The following is an 18,687-nucleotide window of genomic DNA, read 5'->3' as shown; positions in this document are numbered from 1 at the left end:
GTGGGGATCGCCAGAGAAAAAGCTCGGCACGGGGGGGCCTAGAGGGATGGCCGGGGCGGCGGCGGACCGGCGGTGGGGAGTGTTTTCGGGGCGGGCGGGGCGGCGCACCGCCGGCCGCGGGCGGCGGGGGGCTGCTGTTTGGCCGGTGGTGGCTGGCGGCTCAGGGGGGTGGAGGTTGAAGATGAACCGCAGGCCCTTGATTTCGTATTCAACGGCTGCAAAATCGACTGACCAGAGATGAAAAAGTCAGTCGACCGACGTGTAGTCTCACCTTGCTAGTGCGTTCAGTTTCGACAGCAAAATTCAGTTTTGACAGCAAAATTCAGTTTCGACAGTTAAGTTCAGTTTCGACAGTTAAGTTCAGAGATGAGCGGCTGATGTATTTTACATCTAGCACTTTGTGGATATGTATTTTACGTCATCTATTGGAGATGTTATTAGAATTCCACTCAGGTTAACGTTGTTCGTTGTCTCTCTTGTCCTGCTTCAGCCTCGGCGTCGTACAACTCACCGGAGCTGCTCCAACGACGAAACCCTCCATCACAGCGGAGCAGTACCTCGGGCTCCATCTCCAGACGCCTAAGATCTTCTTCCCCTCCTCCGACAGCAAAGTCAGCCGGAGCATCCTCACCGGCCAACCCAATCACGCTGAGATCGACATGGCTTCGCCAAAGAGGTTGTACACTTGTTGCATCTCTTTTTTACTCTACATGTTATATATATTGTCCACTGAGCACACGGATTTGTTCCTTTAGTGTCTCCTTGAAAGAAAAAACGTAGGAATTTTAATTTTCACTTGTCCTCCTTTTCAAATTCCTATTTATGAAGCACAAGACTAAGAGATAGTAGCATAATAGCATTATAACCGTACATTTTCTTGTGGTTTGACTTAATCTCACCATGCTTCTTTGCATCCTGTGATCTTCCAATTGTTGTGAATCAAACACCCAGATTGGCAGAAATCCTGTGTTTTTAAATTCTCTGTTTTGCACGTGCATTCCTATCCTATTCCTGTCTATTTCCTATCCCTGCATTGTTGGAATCCTCCAATTCAAACGAGTCCTTACAGAATTACTTCTCTTACAGATAGTTGTCAAAGAAAACCTTGCGTGGTTTGTCCCGCTCCTGCTGCGTCGTCGTCCACCCCAGCTCAGCCGCTCCAACGATAGAAGGGTCCAGCACAGCAGGGATCCGGCCTCCAGACTGTCTTTTGCCGCCTCAGATCTTCTTCCCCACCGCTGGCAGCCATGAAAACTGCATTACCATCATCAACCGAGCAGATGACCTCGAGGACTACACGGGTCCGCAAGAGAGGTCACACTCTTTCGTGTCTGCTTACGTTATGCATCGCTTAATATTACATGCTACTTTATCGTCCTGTTCACCGATTAGACTCTGAGTCAGCTCCAAACTAATGGTCAAGCTTGAGTTTTTAAATGGTTGTGGGGTACATATCGGGGCCGCTATCAATAGTATCTATCTACTATCTGGTTAATCTCCGGTGTCTACTATGAGTTTCATGTTGGGTGGGAAACAAACAGTAAAGAAGCCATTGTTTGTATTTTTGAACTGAAGCCATTATCTGCCTGCTATTATTGGTTTTGGGTCTATCCACAGGTTGCTACCATCACTCTGGATTTCTGCATGCACTCCTTACATAATCTCACTATGTTTTATTCCTATGCATGACAGTTATTGTAAACAATGGAACTGAACATGTAGAGCAAAAGAGACGAGCCTTGCGTGGCAATAAAATTTCATGCAGACGTCGCTCCATGGTAGGCGCAAAGGCAGCCCCCCCTCCACGCATTTCGGATTGTAATCGAGAGGAAGATATCTGTTCTGGGGGGATTCAGAAGGAGAAGACAACTCCTATTTACCCCCTGAGGTCTTCGCTCTAACTTGGCATGCTGATGTTGGTTATATCATGCATATGGTGTCTTGCATTGCTTACTTTATACATCAAATATGTCATCTGCTTAGTTTAGACATCCTTTGTGCGAATGCCATCTGTTTAGTTTATTCATCGTTTATGTGAATTATGCAACGCCATCTTGTTTAGCCAGGCATCATATATGTGAATTTTGCAATGCCATCCTGCTTAGCCAGTCATCTTATATGTAAATTATATCAGGCCATCCTTTTTTTCGTTACATATTACATTTGTCAACAATGTTAGTACATTCAACTGCTCTTCGTGTGCATCAGCCATTTGACACGGTGATGGCAAATTCTGGAGTGAAAACAAGGTCTTCAGAGCAGACTATGCTATCTGACGAAGCGCATAACTCGCTGGTTACGGATAGCTCCTCAGAGGAGGATTCAGAGACAGATGACCAGTCCTATTCCCCCCCCCCCCGGAGGTGTATGCTCTAACTTGGCAGGGTTATGTTGCTCATATCGTGTGTATGGTGTCTCGCATTGCTATGTCATTTGATTAGTTTAGACATGCTTTGTGTGAATGCCACCTGTTCAGTGTCTAATTACCATATATGTGAATTATGCATTGTCATCTTGTTGCAAGACATTATATATGTGAATTATACAATGCTATCTTGTTGCAAAGGCATTATATATGTGAATTATGCAATGCCATGCTGTTTAGCCAATCATCATGTATGTGAATTATATCATGCTATCATTTTTTTGTATTACGTGTTCCATTTGTCGACAACGTTTGTATATTCAACTACTCTTCCTGTGCATCAGCCATTTGAAGCAGTGATGGAAGTATCTGGAGTGAAAACAAGGTATTCAGAGCAGACAATGCTACCTGCTGAAGCAGACATCTTGCTGGTTACAGAGAGCTCCTCAGAGGAGGATTCAGAGACTGATGACCAGTCCTATTTCCCCCCTGAGGTCTATGCTCAAACTTGGCAGGGTATATTACCAATGTCATGCATGTTGTCTTGCATTGCTTAGTTTTTACATCATATATGGATTTCCATCTGCTTACTTGCTTACTATATAAATCATATATTTGAATTATATCATGCCATCATGTTTACATAGTACATACACATCATCTATCTGAATTATGGCATGGCAACCCATTTAATAAAGACATCATATAGTTATATCATCTCATCTTGTTTAGTGTTTACAGTCATCATATTTTGAATTGTGGCATTCTATCCGTGAATGTATGTGAATTATGGCATGCCAATCTATTTAATAAACACATTATATAGTTATGTCATGTCATCCTGTTTACATAGTCTCATATTTTGAACTATGTCTTTCCATCTTTTTTAGTTAGCCATCATAATGTGAAATTGTGTCATGCTATCTTGTTTAGTTAGCCATCATATATGTGAAATTGTGTCATGTTATCCTGTTTGGTTACACAACATAAATATGAATTATTTCATGCCCTCTTTTATTCCCCACTATCCATTGCACATGTCTATCATACAATGTCTATACTTTCAATTACTTTTCTTGTTTATCAGCCATTTGAATTGGAGAGCGTGATGGCAGTATCTAAGGAGTAACAACACGGTCTTCAGAAAAGATAGTGCTACCAGTTGATGCAGATAGAACCATGGTTGTACTTGCCCAAGGACCAGATCCACCACACATAACCCAGACTCTCGCAGATTGTACCCCTACCCAGTTGGACAGAGAACCAGCTACACCCCTTCTAACCCCAACCCCGGCAGATAGTAACCCAGTTCCAGTTGACACATCACCGTCTCCACCACAGAGCACCCAAACACGAGCAGTTAGTAAGGGAACTGCAGTGCCCAAAGCACGAGGACCACCACTCCTAATCCCAACTCAACGCTTAAAGGAGAAGAAGATTTGTTCTCAGGTCAGGTTCTTTAGCTATGGTTCATACTCCTTTGCTCTTGCATTACTGTATTTACTCATACCAACTATTTTCAAATTTGAAGGATGGAATTGCAACTCCAATGGCGCAACAGGTATGTTTTAAACCTATTTCTTTAACTGGTTTTCTGTTGTAACCTGCTCTATGTTGATTTCAGTTTCAATTGAATAAACGGTTATGTTCTCATGTCATGCACATTACAAGTGTTGTTATTGCTCTACAGTTACCCACACTTATATTCTGTCTATTCTACTTTGTCTTGAACAAATATTATTTGAACTGTGTCTCTATCTTGATTTGGCAACAAAAACTAGAATGATATAGACCATAAAGTGACCATGGTACATAGATATATGTTTGTTTCATGCTGTTATCCTGTCCACTTTACTACTGAACTCATTTACCAAAATGAGTTTCATATACAACATGGTAAACATGTGATGTGTCTGCTTGTTTCTCTTTTAGAATGCGGACAAAATATTGGAGAACAGTACCGCGTTATCCAATGGTAAAGGAAGTAATGCAGATAAGGTTCAAGATAGTGAGACATCCCTGTTGGTCTCCAAGAAAGCTGATAAAAACTATCTTGACGACAGTGAGGGAACCCAAAAGTCTTGTCTTGATGTAGTGTTCGAGTTACTGGCCACTACTGCTGGCACAAGCTCTTCGAATTCGCTGCCTGAATCAGTTTGTCTTCTTGAGTCTCAACTTCAAGTTGAAAGACATCGATCAGATGTGCTGCGACGGGAAGCTGAAGGACTGAGGAAGTCCCTGCAGAATTCAGATGCATATTTTCTGATGCAACAGCAAGCGCTGGAGGATTTAAGCGCCAAACAAGAGAAAGTTAATAAGCTTGCTAAGCATCTTGCCAGCATTATGGGTACCCAGGATATTGTTTCTTGAGATCTTCTGAAGTGGTTTCAGTTCTGGATTTGTTTTGCTGCGGCGTTTATTTGCGTTGGTCGCCAACTTTGACAACCAGTGTATATGATATGCTGCTTTGTTCCCTATATTTGCACTGGTGGCGAACTTTGATGCCCAGTGGATGTAATATGTGTAATAGTCGTGATAGCCTAGCGTTAGTTGCTTGCTTATTTATTTCCTTGTTGTCTTGTTTATTTGTTTGCTTGTAGTCATTGCAGTTCTTTTTCCGCGGTTAGCTAGTGGCTGCAATAACCTATTTTTTAAAACTAGGCCACAATAACCATGGGCTAATATTTACTGTAGTGACACTGGGCCTCCTACTGGCCGTAGAAACAGTGGGCCTTCTACGGGCCATAGAAACAATGGGCCTTCTACGGGCCGTAGAAACAATGGGCCTTCTGCGGGCCGTATCATCAATGGGCCTTATACGGGTCGTATGATCGATTGGCCAAACATGGGCCAAACAGACCGCGTTATGGCCGTAAACGGGCTAGAGTTGGAATCGTCCGTTCATGGGCCGACCATAACGGGCCATCATTAATAGGCCGTATTTGATGACGCTATGAAAACGGCCCAACGTATTCACGGACCACAAACGGGCCGACTGTAACCACGGGCTGAATTTGGCCCACAAGCAGAAAATGACAGTAACGGGTCGTAAGTAAACGAATGCTGGAAATGAGCCCAAGAATAAATGGGCTCTGAGAAGGCCGAAAGATAACATGGGCTGGAAACGGCCCAACGGAATAACGGGCCGTTAATGGGTATAAAGTGATACACTGTTCATTACGGGCCAGTTTCACCACGGGCCGTTAATGGGTGTAAAGTGATACACTGTTCATTACGGGCCAGTTTCACCACGGGCCGTTAATAGGCCAAGAGTTACATAGGGCCTCATATGGGACGAAAGACGTCATGGGCCATACATGGGCCAGAAGTGAAAATGGGCTGGAATCATATTGGATGGCCCAGATGACGCTACAGGGCCTAATTCGGATAGGGCGTAACGAGCCTTGGGTTAGCGGGCTGTAAATGGGCTATATGCGAACAGGTCGTTAACAGGCTTTCCATGGGCCGGTCCGCCACCTTTTGACCAAGTCAAACGGGCCGGCCTTTTCACAGGAATGGGCCTCTGTTGGGCCATGCCACGTGTCGACGTATCATAGGCGCCTTCTGTCCAATGAGTGGATGACATCTGTCTCAACGATGAGCCGACACGTGTTTCCTCCAGCCAATGATGATTTTACACGTGGAAAATCCCCATTTAACGGGTTATCGGATCCAAAACCCGACCCGATAGCTTAACGGCGTTCCGTTACGGTGGATGCCACGTGTCGGTCACCCTTGACGAAAGCACTTCTGTGACGCGCGATTTATCGTCATGGAAGTGGACACTTCCATGATGATAATTTTGGTAATGTCATGGAACACTTCTACGACAGCACAGGTATGACTATCTTGATTCTGTCATAAATTTGTCATGGATGTACATGCATGACAAAAAACGCGACCTACTGTGACAAACACGTATCATCACGGAAGTGTATTTTTTTGTAGTGTAAGCTTCTGTCACTCTGGCAACCCACCATCTAATTGCTAATCCACAATGCATTCCCTTAGGCCCAAATATGGTGAAGTGTCATGTAGTCGACGTTCACATGACACCACTAAGGGAATCACAACATACATACTATCAAAATATCGAACACATATCAAATTCACATGATTACTTGCAACATGATTTCTCACGTGACCTCAAGAACAAAAGTAACTACTCACAAATGATAAACATGCTCATGATCAGAGGAGTATTAAATATCATAATGGGTCTAAACATATAATCTTCCACCAAATAAACCATATAGTAATCAACTACAAGGTGTAATCAACACTACTAGTCACCCATAAGCACCAATCTATAGTTCCGGTAACAAGATTGAACACAAGAGATGAACTAGGGTTTGAGATGAGATGGTGCTGTTGAAGATGTTGATGGAGATTGCCCTCCCCAAGATGGGAGAGTTGTTGGTGATGATGAGGACGATGATTTCCCCCTCCGGGAGGGAAGTTCCCCCGGTGGAATCGCTCCGCTGGAGGGCAAAAGTGCTCCTGCAAGTTCCGCCTCAAGACGGCGGCGCTCCGTCCCGAAAGTCCTCTCTTTATTTTTTTTCTAGGTCAAAATGACTTATATACCAGAAGATGGGCACCGGAGGTGAGCCGAGGAGGGCACAACCCACCAGGGCGCGCCTGGGCTCCCTGGCGCGCCCAGGTGGGTTGTGCCCACCTGGTGGTCCCCTCTGGTAGTTATTTGCTCCAATAATTATTAAATATTTCATAAAAAAACTCTGTCAAGTTTCAGCTTGTTTGGAGTTGTGCAGATTAGGTGGCCTGACGTAGCTTTTCCAGGTCCAGATTTCCAGCTGCCGAAATTCTCCCTCTTGGTGTGTACCTTGCAAATTATGAGAGAAAAGGCATTAGAATTACTCCAAAAAGCATTATTATGGATAAAAACATCATAAATAACAGTAAGAAAACATGATGCAAAATGGACGTATCAGCCTTATACCTAGTTCTTCCTCAATTATGCATACACACTGGTTTAGATCCATACAAATCCTTCCCGGATTCAACAAAACGGTACTCGGGTTCATGCATCTTCGGCCTAAGGCAGCGATCTGTGATTTGGAGTGGTTGGTTTTGAAGAGCTGGTAAAATCACACCCAAACCCTACCCTCGGAATTTATTATTCATACGAGTGTATTTGTGCTCGGGATTAGAGTAACACTTTTGATGTATGAGAGCCTTTAGTGCTACCTAGAGCATAACTTGTTGCATCTCATATATTTGATAATAGGGAAGAATATTTTAATGGTTTAGTCTGTGGTTTTTACCACAACTTGAAGGCTTTCCACATGATAATCCTTTTTTTGGAGGGGGGGCAGACTTCCGATCTATTCATCAACTGTCAAGGTAGTACAAAGAACATTAGAAGTAAAATTTGCATCTAAGTCCGTAGACCACCTAGCGACGTCTACAAGCACTGGAGCAAGCCGAAGGCGCGCCACCGTCATCGCCCCTCCCTCGTCGGAGCCGGGCAAACATTGTTGTAGTAAACAGTCGGAAAGTCATCGTGTAAAGGCCCCATAGGACCAGTGCACCAGAACAGCAACCGCCGCTGATGAAGAGAAACATAGACCGGAAGGATCCAACCTGCAGACACACAGACGTAGACGAACGAAGACCGGATCCAGTCGGATCCACCGAAGATAAACGCCGACCGGATCCCACGAGATCCATCGGAGACAAACCTCCACACACCTTCCGACGATGCTTGAAACATTACCGGGACGGGGGCTAGGCGGGGAGGACCTTATTCTATCTTCAAGAAGCCGATGCCGCCTCGTCTTCTTGAAAATGGCACTCCACATGATAATCCTGATGTTCATGTGTGTTGATTTTCGGCTGATGTTTTGAGTGGTTCACTTTGTTGACATATAAATTTATTGTCTAGTCTCTTTCATCAGATTGGTCTTTTGGTTGTATTGCCTAGAGCATGCACTTCTACATGGTATTAGAGTTAAGAGGTCTTGAGTTCAAGACCCGACTCGTGTAATTAAATCACAGCCTACTTTCGGTCTACGTTTAGCCTCTATGCACTTGACCTCAGACACATATGAGTTGTGTTGTTTGAGATGAAGCGTCACGCTGAACAAAGAAAAATATTAAGTTTCGTCCTAACTTTCGACTAATCAAACTTGTTCCATACAAGTTGATGCATATGTTTCCTTTCATGACCGAGAAATGTTCAGGTTACGTTTGTTCCTCCGCAGTTTTCAGATTATCTTTAATTGTGTGCCAATAATTCCCAACGTTAGGTTCAACATTACCGTTTTCTGGTTTGAAGGAAGAACGTTTATACTGCAACATTGCCACGGCCGCGCACACACACGCCTCCGTAAGAACAGAGAAAAATCACTAAAAGTTTCAATCATCTTTACAGATTTTTTTTTACAGATTTTGCAATCTGGACGCGATCGAGCCACCACACAGTTGCATCATTACGATTCGACACATTATTTTTCTTCTTGTGGTAAGCTAGTAGTAGTAGTAGTTACACTTGTATATAATCCGCCGGCTCACAGCTTGTTGGTCTTGGCCAGGTACACGACGGCGCCGGAGGTGGCCACGGGGATGACGACGTCGTCGGAGAAGGACTTGAGACCGGGGACGACCCTCTTGACGAGGAGCGCGCACATCGGCGCGCCGAAGAGGACCACGAGCACGTCGAAGGCGGCTTTGCCGAAGCTGAAGCTGTGCACCGTGACGAGGTTCTCAGTGATCGTGTGGAACTGACCCTTGGTGAGGTTTACTCCATCCGGTTTCCTAAGAGCCTGCACGAGAGGGAAACAAAATCCTTAATACTCCCTCCGATCCATATTAATTGACATTGGTTTAGTATAAAGTTATGATGGCACCGAAACGTTTTCTTTTTAGCCATTTCGAAAGATTTGAAACCAAAGAAAGATACTAAGCTCTGTTGAGAAGCTATGTCAAATAAAGCAGAGGAGCCTCCTTTATTCTAAAAAAGAAGAGGGTATATCTGACCTTGTACACTTCCGCGAGTTTATCTTTTGATGGCATCCTGTACTGCAGCTGCCCTTGTTCCTCACAAAACTGTCTGAAGTGGAATGCAAAATAACAGATAGAAATTGTTAGATATTTTTCTTAAATATAAAACACCATCGATGAGGTTTCAGCTGGCTGAATATGTTTGAAATTCTGAATGGATGAGGAACATTTCGGCATTGACGGCATGCTATGAATCTGACCAAAGGCTATTAGTACTTTCCCGCAAAAAAAAAGGCTATTAGTACTACACTACTCCCTTGGGTACACTAGACGTTTTGGACATTGACTCATTTTTCAGAATATAACTTCGACGATTAGTTTGTACTGTAGTATATGTATCACGAACAACAAAATTATTATAATATTCAGAAATCACTTCTTGAAATAAAATCTATACATATGGCTTTCAAGTTCCCAAGCAAAATATTTCAAAGTTTCCGTTGTTTGACTTGAGATAACGTTGTTTTTTTTTCTGCGTGTACCGTTGTACCAAGGGAGTAGTACCTGTTTATACGCATGCGTGAACTTTTAATCCGTAAAGGCGTAGGAATCAAATGAGAATTCCTGCATGTATCCAATAGTAATTCAACTGTAATACTACTAATATGTAGGATGTAGATATACTAAAACAAAATGATGCGTTGTACTAGCAGCTCCCTAGCAACGCTCTCTAACTCTTGAGAAGAAGGCTTACTCGATGAGTTCGAAGATGGCGTGGTAAAACTCATCGAAGGTTTTCGTAGGCTCGACTTTATCATAGTTCTTATCCATAAATTCGATGAGCTGCTCCTTGGCGTTATTATGGTTGGCCACAGCCTTGCCGTCCTTGTCGGCCTTCTGCGTAGCCCGCCCGGCCTCTACCAGAAACATCACTCATGTTAGAAGCAAAACCAGCAAGCATTTGCAAAGATGAATGACCCGAGATCGCGCGACTGGGTAGATAGTGTTCGTCGATGATCATACCTTGCTTTGCCTTGGCGACGGCCTGACCCATTGATCTGATCTTTGCCGACGTAGGAGGGTGGGTTTCCTTCCTGCTGTGGTGAGAAGAAAGGAGGTTTCTTGTGCACATGCAAGCACGGGGGCTGGGGGGGAGTATATGTGGGGGGCGTGCGTGCCGCCGGTGTTCCTTGTGTGAGGCCAAGGCAACGGCGTTGCTCCTCCGGAAAGCAAAGCGGGGGAGGCATCAAGGAAAGGGTCCAACAACAGGACTTGTTCTGGCTCCCGGCGACGCTAGCTTAGGATTCTGTTGCTATAATTGGAGGCGTATCTGAAAGATGAGAATGTTGATTATGGAAACTTGCACGGTCACAAAATCAATATGCCCTTTATAAAGAAGCTGATAAGCAATAGTACTTGCAAGCGGTCTAGTGTACAAAAATGCTGCGCTTTTTAATAACAATAATGGTACAAATTTTTCACAAAACTACAATGCTATACAGACCCAGTGAATTAATCAATGGACTTACACTATACTCATGTCCACAAAATCTCTTCATTCATGCCTAAGATCTTACTGGTTTCCTCGACCAGCCATTTCCAGTTACAAAGATGTACTTCAGAAAGATGAACTGCATGAGAAAGCGTAGCCCCTGAGGGCCTTGATGTACAAATGGAAATGGAGTCCTCTGCCTACGGATCTGGTGTTCGAATTCGATTGTTGAATTCCATGTGGTGGATCCAACATCTGGTTGGGCAGACACCATCCACAAAACTGTGATGCTGCTGCAAGGATAGATGTACTCCAGCCTTTACAGCTTGCTCATATTTTACCAAGTGGTGACTCGTCACCGTGTTCATCCACCAGCCAGAGTTTATGATCACGGAAGCGTTTTATCTTCTTCTCAAACCCTGTTATGTAGTTGTTATGTATAATGACATGCTTGCCCTTTGTCTCCTTGACCCATGTTTTATTCTTGAAATATAGACCTCCAGTTGGAAAAGCGGACTGAGGTAATAGATACACATCCACCTGCAAGCAAATCTTATATTAGTAGTTTTACAAATGACATTATCTGTTGTGGAGGCAGCGATGCAGGAAAATATTCTGAGAAAACAGAATAAAACCCTTTGTCATGTAGCATGACTTAGAGAATGTAAACTAAAACTTAAACGCAGCAACGATATTGATAAAAAAACTGGTAATTATGTTACTCCCTCCGTCCGAAAAACCTTGTCTCAAGCTTGTCTCTCAAATGGATGTATCTAGCACTAACTTGATGCTAGATACATCCATTTGAGGGGCAAGCTTTTTCGGACGGAGGGAGTATGTTTATTGGGAATTTATAAACATATAGGTAACAGTTACGAGCTTCCTTGGAAAGGTTATTACTGAACAAGTACATTTTAAACATGGCAAAGCTTAGTACAACCAATGCATGTCAACTTAAGTCCACATTAAAGATAACAGTGTAGAAGCTAAAACCATGCCGAAACAGTTACTTGGGTCCACATTTTAGATGAAGTACCACATGGAGATGGAGATGATTAAAACGGATATCGAGCAAAATGGAATCAGTCAAAGTTCAACTTCAACCACCTTCTCATTCAAATTTCAATCTATTAGGTGCCTTTTCATGCTGTCGTTAACATATTTGTTGTTGTAATTCAGCATGGCATATGAATGATTAACTAACAATCGTAAGTGTTTCTCAAATTGTTCTCTATCTATCCACTACAGCAACTCCCATAAATGGTTGATGCTTACACAGCGAACTCTATTGTCTAGATAGTAGAAAAGTTGTCGGCAAATGTTCCACCGATAAAATGAGAAGTCCTCAACTCCACATTGCCCAATTGTGCCCCGTCCCAGTAAAATAACATGTACACGTGGATAACAGGACGTTGAGGTTGATAACCTTGGTTCTCTGCTCGAATGCACGGATACTTCATGGACCTAGCGTATCCGTATCGGATACCATATCCAATACGGATTCATCCCCGATACGTGCTGGATACATATCCTTCGAGTATCCATGAATAGACGATTTAAAATAAAAAAGATACGCTGGTGCGTTTTGGATACGGCCCAGCCACCCAGCCCAGTTAAGAGGGAACCAGTAACCTAGTTCCCCAACACCCCATCCTTTCCCTCCCCACTTCGTTCCTCTCGAGCTCCACAACAGGCGGCGACGGTAACGAGCTCCTCCTCCTTCCTCACTGACTCCGTGTCGTCCTCTTCATCGAATACCCTTCACCCTCAGCCCCTCTCACACAGCACCAAGGTATGCTCTCAGCTCCGATGCTCCTGCAGTAACACCGATGTATGTGTCGCAGCTCACATGCTCGATTAGCAGCTCGAGGGCATGCAGGATCGAGCAGTAGCTCGCTGGAGGCAACCGGTGGTGGCTAATCCGGTGCTCCGTCTCCTCTCTCCTCCCCCTCTCTCATATAAATTTCTATCTAATGGGCAGCTACCCTCCCTACACTACAAGCATATCTGTTTTGGTGTTCTTCTGCATGATATTAATATGTAATCTGTACCTTGGCCATGTTTAGGAAAAAAAATCAAACTAATTTGTTGTTCATACTGCATAGTAAATAACTATTTATCATTATTTTTATTAAATTAGTCAAGCGTATCCCCGTAGTAGCACTTTTCAAAAATGATGAATTTACGTATCCGTATCGGTGCATTCTAGGTTCTCTGGCATTGCCGTGAAGGAGATAAGGCATGCAGGATAGAAGAAAGACTGGAAAGATGACTTCTTGCTAGATCTCAGGAGATCATTACCGCTTAGATATATATAATATCCATCTTCTAGACTGAATACAGACTAATCTTATCTCAGTATCCCAACCTCGCACAACAGAGATTTGAACTGTTCCCTACTAGCCTAGAGACTTCGGTGGATCAAAAACTTGAGCACAAGTCAAACATCATTCTGTCCTCTATGAACCTACTATGCCTAGTGCCGTGGCGGTCGCGCAGTGTCCACCTGGACATGAGCTTGATCACTACCTCCCTCCTGTATGAGGCCATGGCGAATCTGGTACGACTCATATGCACGACATCTGACTCGAAACTCTTATCTCTTAGTAACATGACCTTGCACAATAAACAGAATTTAAACTAATCATGACTGGCCTAGGGAGTTTGTTCAACCTAGGACTTGGGCCTGGTTGGACAATTCGAGACACAAAGAAGTGAAGAACTTAAGTCCAAGTTCAACATGACTCCACCTAATGCTGCTACGTCATGTCCCTCAAGGATGCTAGTCTCTCCCTACCGCTTTCCTTGAGATAAAGAAAACACTGGCAAAAAAGATAAGATAACACATAACAACTGCAAGGACACAAGCTCACACAACCGCAATGATGTACATGTAGAGGTATATCCATTTAAGGCACACGGTATATTGATAGTTTGACAAACCGAAATAACACATTAGCACATGGCACCACACAAAAAATTATATATTAGAAGTTTGGAACATCAGTGCTATTTCTAAGCAATGTACAGGAAAGTATTGGTAAAGATTGTGTACATTTTTAAACAAGCCTATATACGATCCAGATTGATATCAAAATTTGAGTTCCTCGGTACTTCAACTGGTCTAGACTACAGAGCATACACGAAAATCAATTTCAACTTTAAGCAGCCCTGAACCCATTGACCAGATAACTCCGTGTCACTAGTTTGTTTAAGCGAAGAAACAAATGCATATGCTCAGTTCAAGCAAATGCAACGAAATAAAGTTCAAATTCAATTGCCACAGAAAACATTTAGACGTTCATGCCTAACCTGCCCAGCAGTCTTTAGTAAAGCCCAGTTGAATGCTGGCTGATCATTTGATTTCGCTTTCCTCGACCAGGGCTGTTCCTTGAGCTCCTCAATCCACTTCCTCATCAACAGCTTTGCCCCTTCTGTTGGCTGCAGGAAGATCATACAGCTGCAAATGTATGGCCGCCCCTTCTTACCTGACGGCGGCAGCGCATGTGAATGATTCAGTGGCTTCACCTGCACCAACAATTTCCACATCATCAAATGCTCTTCCAACAGCCCCAACAACAAACACAACAACTGTACGTACTTCAGTCATGTCGTCCATGAAGTACACGTCGTGGTTGCCGACTAGATATGGAAACGGGTCGGCAAGCCACACCATGTCGACGTCATTGTACATGACGCTGTACCCCAGCTCGAGAATCTGCAGCAGGTGTCGCGGCCGCCGCGAGGTGAAGTTAAAGAAACCCTGCACACAAGAGCAGGCAGAGTCACGCACATGGACATTTCATCAAACAGCTTGGGTTGGTGGTAACCGAGATTTCTCCCCACCTGTGACCCGAACTTGTGAGCGGCCTGGGCATCGGGCGCGGGGGGCACGAGGACGGCGTGGCCGGGCCATGCGGCATTGATGCGCTCGAGGGTCTCGTAGTCCTCGGCGATGACGAGCACCTGGTTAGCGCGGCCGGCGCGGCGGACGCTGATGAGCCAGTTGGAGAGGAAGGGGAGGTACGGCCCGGAGATGGCGGCGAGGATGATGGTGCCGTTGCCGGAGGCCGCGGCGAAGGCGGCGGCGTCTTGGAGCGTGTAGGAGCGCCACGGGGAGGCCGGCGCGGAGTGGCGGGGCGGCCCCCAGGGGAAGAGGAGGGCGAGCAGGAGGAGGAGCGCGAGAAGGGAGAAGAGGTAGGGGAGCGTGAGGAGGGGCAGAGGGCGGGAAGGAGCGGCGTTAGCGGGGCCCGTGGAGACGGGGAGGGAGTCGGCGCCCAGCGGCTTCTGGTGCGGCCGCTGGTGGAGTGACATTGCCGGAGATCGGGGTTTCCGGAGGTGGGGGGCTGGGGCTAGAGCGTGAACTGTGAAGTGGGAGAAGGAAGCACATGTTTCTCCGTTTTCCAGCAAAATACGTACATCTACCGGTCCTCGGGCTGTAGATCTACTTTGGTGCTGCTTTGAGAAGAGTTTTTTCTTGGGAAAATACTTTGAAAAAGTGAAGAAAAAAACACACTCTAGTCGGTGAATTTGTTCGACCATTCCATTTTGATCGATGTATACTCGGAAGTGTAAATTATGAAGCATGGTTGACGAAATATCTCTCATTATAACCAATGTGCTCGAAACCGACTGTATTCGACAATGTTTCGTACCTGGACACACACTTCACACTGGTACACCGATCAATAAAATCCACGAAGAAACAACAATTTCTTCAGAAGAATTACGAGCTACAACTCCCACACTGGTTGTATTGGTACTTTTCACAAACTGGCGTCAATATTGATCTTGATATAGTCATTAGGGGAAGGTGTCCACGACACATGATCTTTTAACGGTGCATAATCAGCTACAACGCCGGGTCTCGGAGCTCGCGAGGGACTCCTGAAGGAAATATGCCCTAGAGGCAATAATAGAGTTATTATTTATTTCCTTATTTCATGATAAATGTTTATTATTCATGCTAGAATTGTATTAACCGGAAACATAATGTTTGTGTGAATACATAGACAAATAGAGTGTCACTAGTATGCCTCTACTTGACTAGCTCGTTGATCAAATATGGTTATGTTTCCTAGCCATTGACATGAGTTGTCATTTGATTAACGGGATCACATCATTAGGAGAATGATGTGATTGACTTGACCCATTCCGTTAGCTTAGCACACGATCGTTTAGTATTCTGCTATTGCTTTCTTCATGACTTATACATGTTCCTATGACTATGAGATTATGCAACTCCCGTTTACCGGAGGGACACTTTGTGTGCTACCAAACGTCACAACGTAAATGGGTGATTATAAAGGTGCTCTACAGGTGTCTCCGAAGGTACTTGTTGGATTGGCGTATTTCGAGATTAGGATTTATCACTCCGATTGTCGGAGAGGTATCTCTGGGCCCACTCGGTAATGCACATCACTATAAGCCTTGCAAGCATTGCAACTAATGAGTTAGTTGCGAGATGATGTATTACAGAACGAGTAAAGAGACTTGCCGGTAACGAGATTGAACTAGGTATTGAGAAACCGACGATCGAATCTCGGGCAAGTAACATACCGATGACAAAGGGAACAACGTATGTTGTTATGCGGTCTGACCGATAAAGATCTTCGTAGAATATGTGGGAGCCAATATGAGCATCCAGGTTCCGCTATTGGTTATTGACCGGAGACGTGTCTCGGTCATGTCTACATAGTTCTCGAACCCGTAGGGTCCGCACGCTTAAAGTTTGATGACGGTTATATTATGAGTTTATGTGTTTTGATGTACCGAAGATAGTTCGGAGTCCCGGATGTGATCACAAACATGACGAGGAGTCTCGAAATGGTCGAGACATAAAGATTGATATATTGAAAGCCTAGGATATCGGAAGTGTTCCGGGTGAAATCGGGATTTTACCGGAGTACCGGGGTTACCGGAACCCCCCCCCCCCAGGGGTTTAATGGGCCTACATGGGCCTTAGTGGAGAAGAGGAGGGGCGGCCAGGGCAGGCCGCGTACCCCCTCCCCCTCTAGTCCGAATTGGACAAGGAGGGGGGCGGCGCCCCCCTTTCCTTCCTCTCTCCCTCCTCCTTCCCCCTTCTCCTACTCCAACTAGGAAAGGAGGGAGTCCTACTCCCGGGAGTAGGACTCCTCCTGGCGCGCCTCCTCCTGGCCGGCCGCCTCTCCCTCCCTTGCTCCTTTATATACGGGGGCAGGGGGGCACCCCATAGACACAACAATTGATCTCTTGATCTCTTAGCCGTGTGCGGTGCCCCCCTCCACCATAATCCACCTCGATAATATCGTAGCGGTGCTTAGGCGAAGCCCTGCGTCGGTAGAACATCATCATCGTCACCACGCCGTCGTGCTGACGGAACTCTCCCTCAAAGCTCGGCTGGATCGGAGTTCGAGGGACATCATCGAGCTGAACGTGTGCTGAACTCGGAGGTGCCGTGCGTTCGGTACTTGATCGGTCGGATCGTGAAGACATACGACTACATCAACCGTGTTGTGCTAATGCTTCCGCTTTCGGTCTACGAGGGTACGTGGACAACACTCTCCCCTCTCGTTGCTATGCATCACCATGATCCTGTGTGTGCGTAGGAATTTTTTTTGAAATTACTACGTTCCCCAACAGTGGCATCCGAGCCAGGTTTTATGCGTAGATGTTATATGCACGAGTAGAACACAAGTGAGTTGTGGGCGATACAAGTCATACTGCTTACCAACATGTCATACTTTGGTTCGGCGGTATTGTTGCATGAAGCGGCCCGGACGGACATTATACGTACGCTTACGCGAGACTGGTTTTACCGCCGTGCTTTGCACACAAGTGACTAGCGGGTGTCAGTTTCTCCAACTTTAGTTGAATCAAGTGTGGCTACGCCCGGTCCTTGAGAAGGTTAAAACAGCACTAACTTGACGAACTATCGTTGTGGTTTTGATGCGTAGGTAAGAACGATTCTTGCTCAGCCCGTAGCAGCCACGTAAAACTTGCAACAACAAAGTAGAGGACGCCCAACTTCTTTTTGCAGGGCATGTTGTGATGTGATATGGTCAAGGCATGATGCTAAATTTTATTGTATGAGATGATCATGTTTTGTAACCGAGTTTTTTATCGGCAACTAGCAGGAGCCATATGGTTGTCACTTTATTGTATGCAAACGCCATGTAATGCTTTACTTTATCACTAAGCGGTAACGATAGTCGTAGAAGCATAAGTTGGCGAGACGACAACGATGCTACGATGGAGATCAAGGTATCGCGCCGGTGACGATGGTGATCATGACGGTGCTTCGGAGATGGAGATCACAAGCACAAGATGATGATGGCCATATCATATCACTTATATTGATTGCATGTGATGTTTATCTTTTATGCATCTTATCTTGCTTTGATTGACGGTAGCATTATAAGATGATCTCTCACTAAATTTCAAGATAAAAGTGTTCTCCCTGAGTATGCACCGTTGCGAAAGTTCTTCGTGTTGAGACTGTAACGCCCGGATAATCAAGCTACAGTAATCCCACGCTAATGATGCCACGTCACCACAGTTACTGTTGCTAATCTACCGTTAGGTCAAACCATTTCAAAATTTAAATTCAAATTAATGTCGACAATAAAAGTTTTTCAAAATTTAAAACAGAAATGTTCGGGAGATGCCAAATAAGGCATAGTTAATTATGGTGAAGTAAACACATTTTTAGAGAATGCCAAAATATTTTAAAATGATATAAAACAGAAAAGAAAATAAATAAAAGAAAGAAAATACAAAAGAGAAAACAAACAGAAAAAAAAAGAGAAAGGGAAAAGGAGCCCCCCGGACCCTGGCCCAACTCGGCCAACCCCCAGGCCCAGCCGGCCGGCCCACCCCTACTCTCCCCTTA

The 18,687-nt window shown here is 44.8% G+C and overlaps 1 pseudogene; it reads right to left on the bottom strand.

Annotated features, from left to right (window-relative positions):
• Positions 1 to 8,714: 8,714 nt before the first annotated feature.
• Positions 8,715 to 15,243, bottom strand: LOC123181857 (uncharacterized; annotated as a pseudogene).
• Positions 15,244 to 18,687: the final 3,444 nt, after the last annotated feature.

The sequence above is a fragment of the Triticum aestivum genome, chromosome 1D (assembly GCF_018294505.1).
Source record: "Triticum aestivum cultivar Chinese Spring chromosome 1D, IWGSC CS RefSeq v2.1, whole genome shotgun sequence".
In the NCBI taxonomy this organism is placed as follows: Eukaryota; Viridiplantae; Streptophyta; class Magnoliopsida; order Poales; family Poaceae; genus Triticum; species Triticum aestivum.
This window is presented reverse-complemented; position numbering and strand designations above follow the sequence as displayed.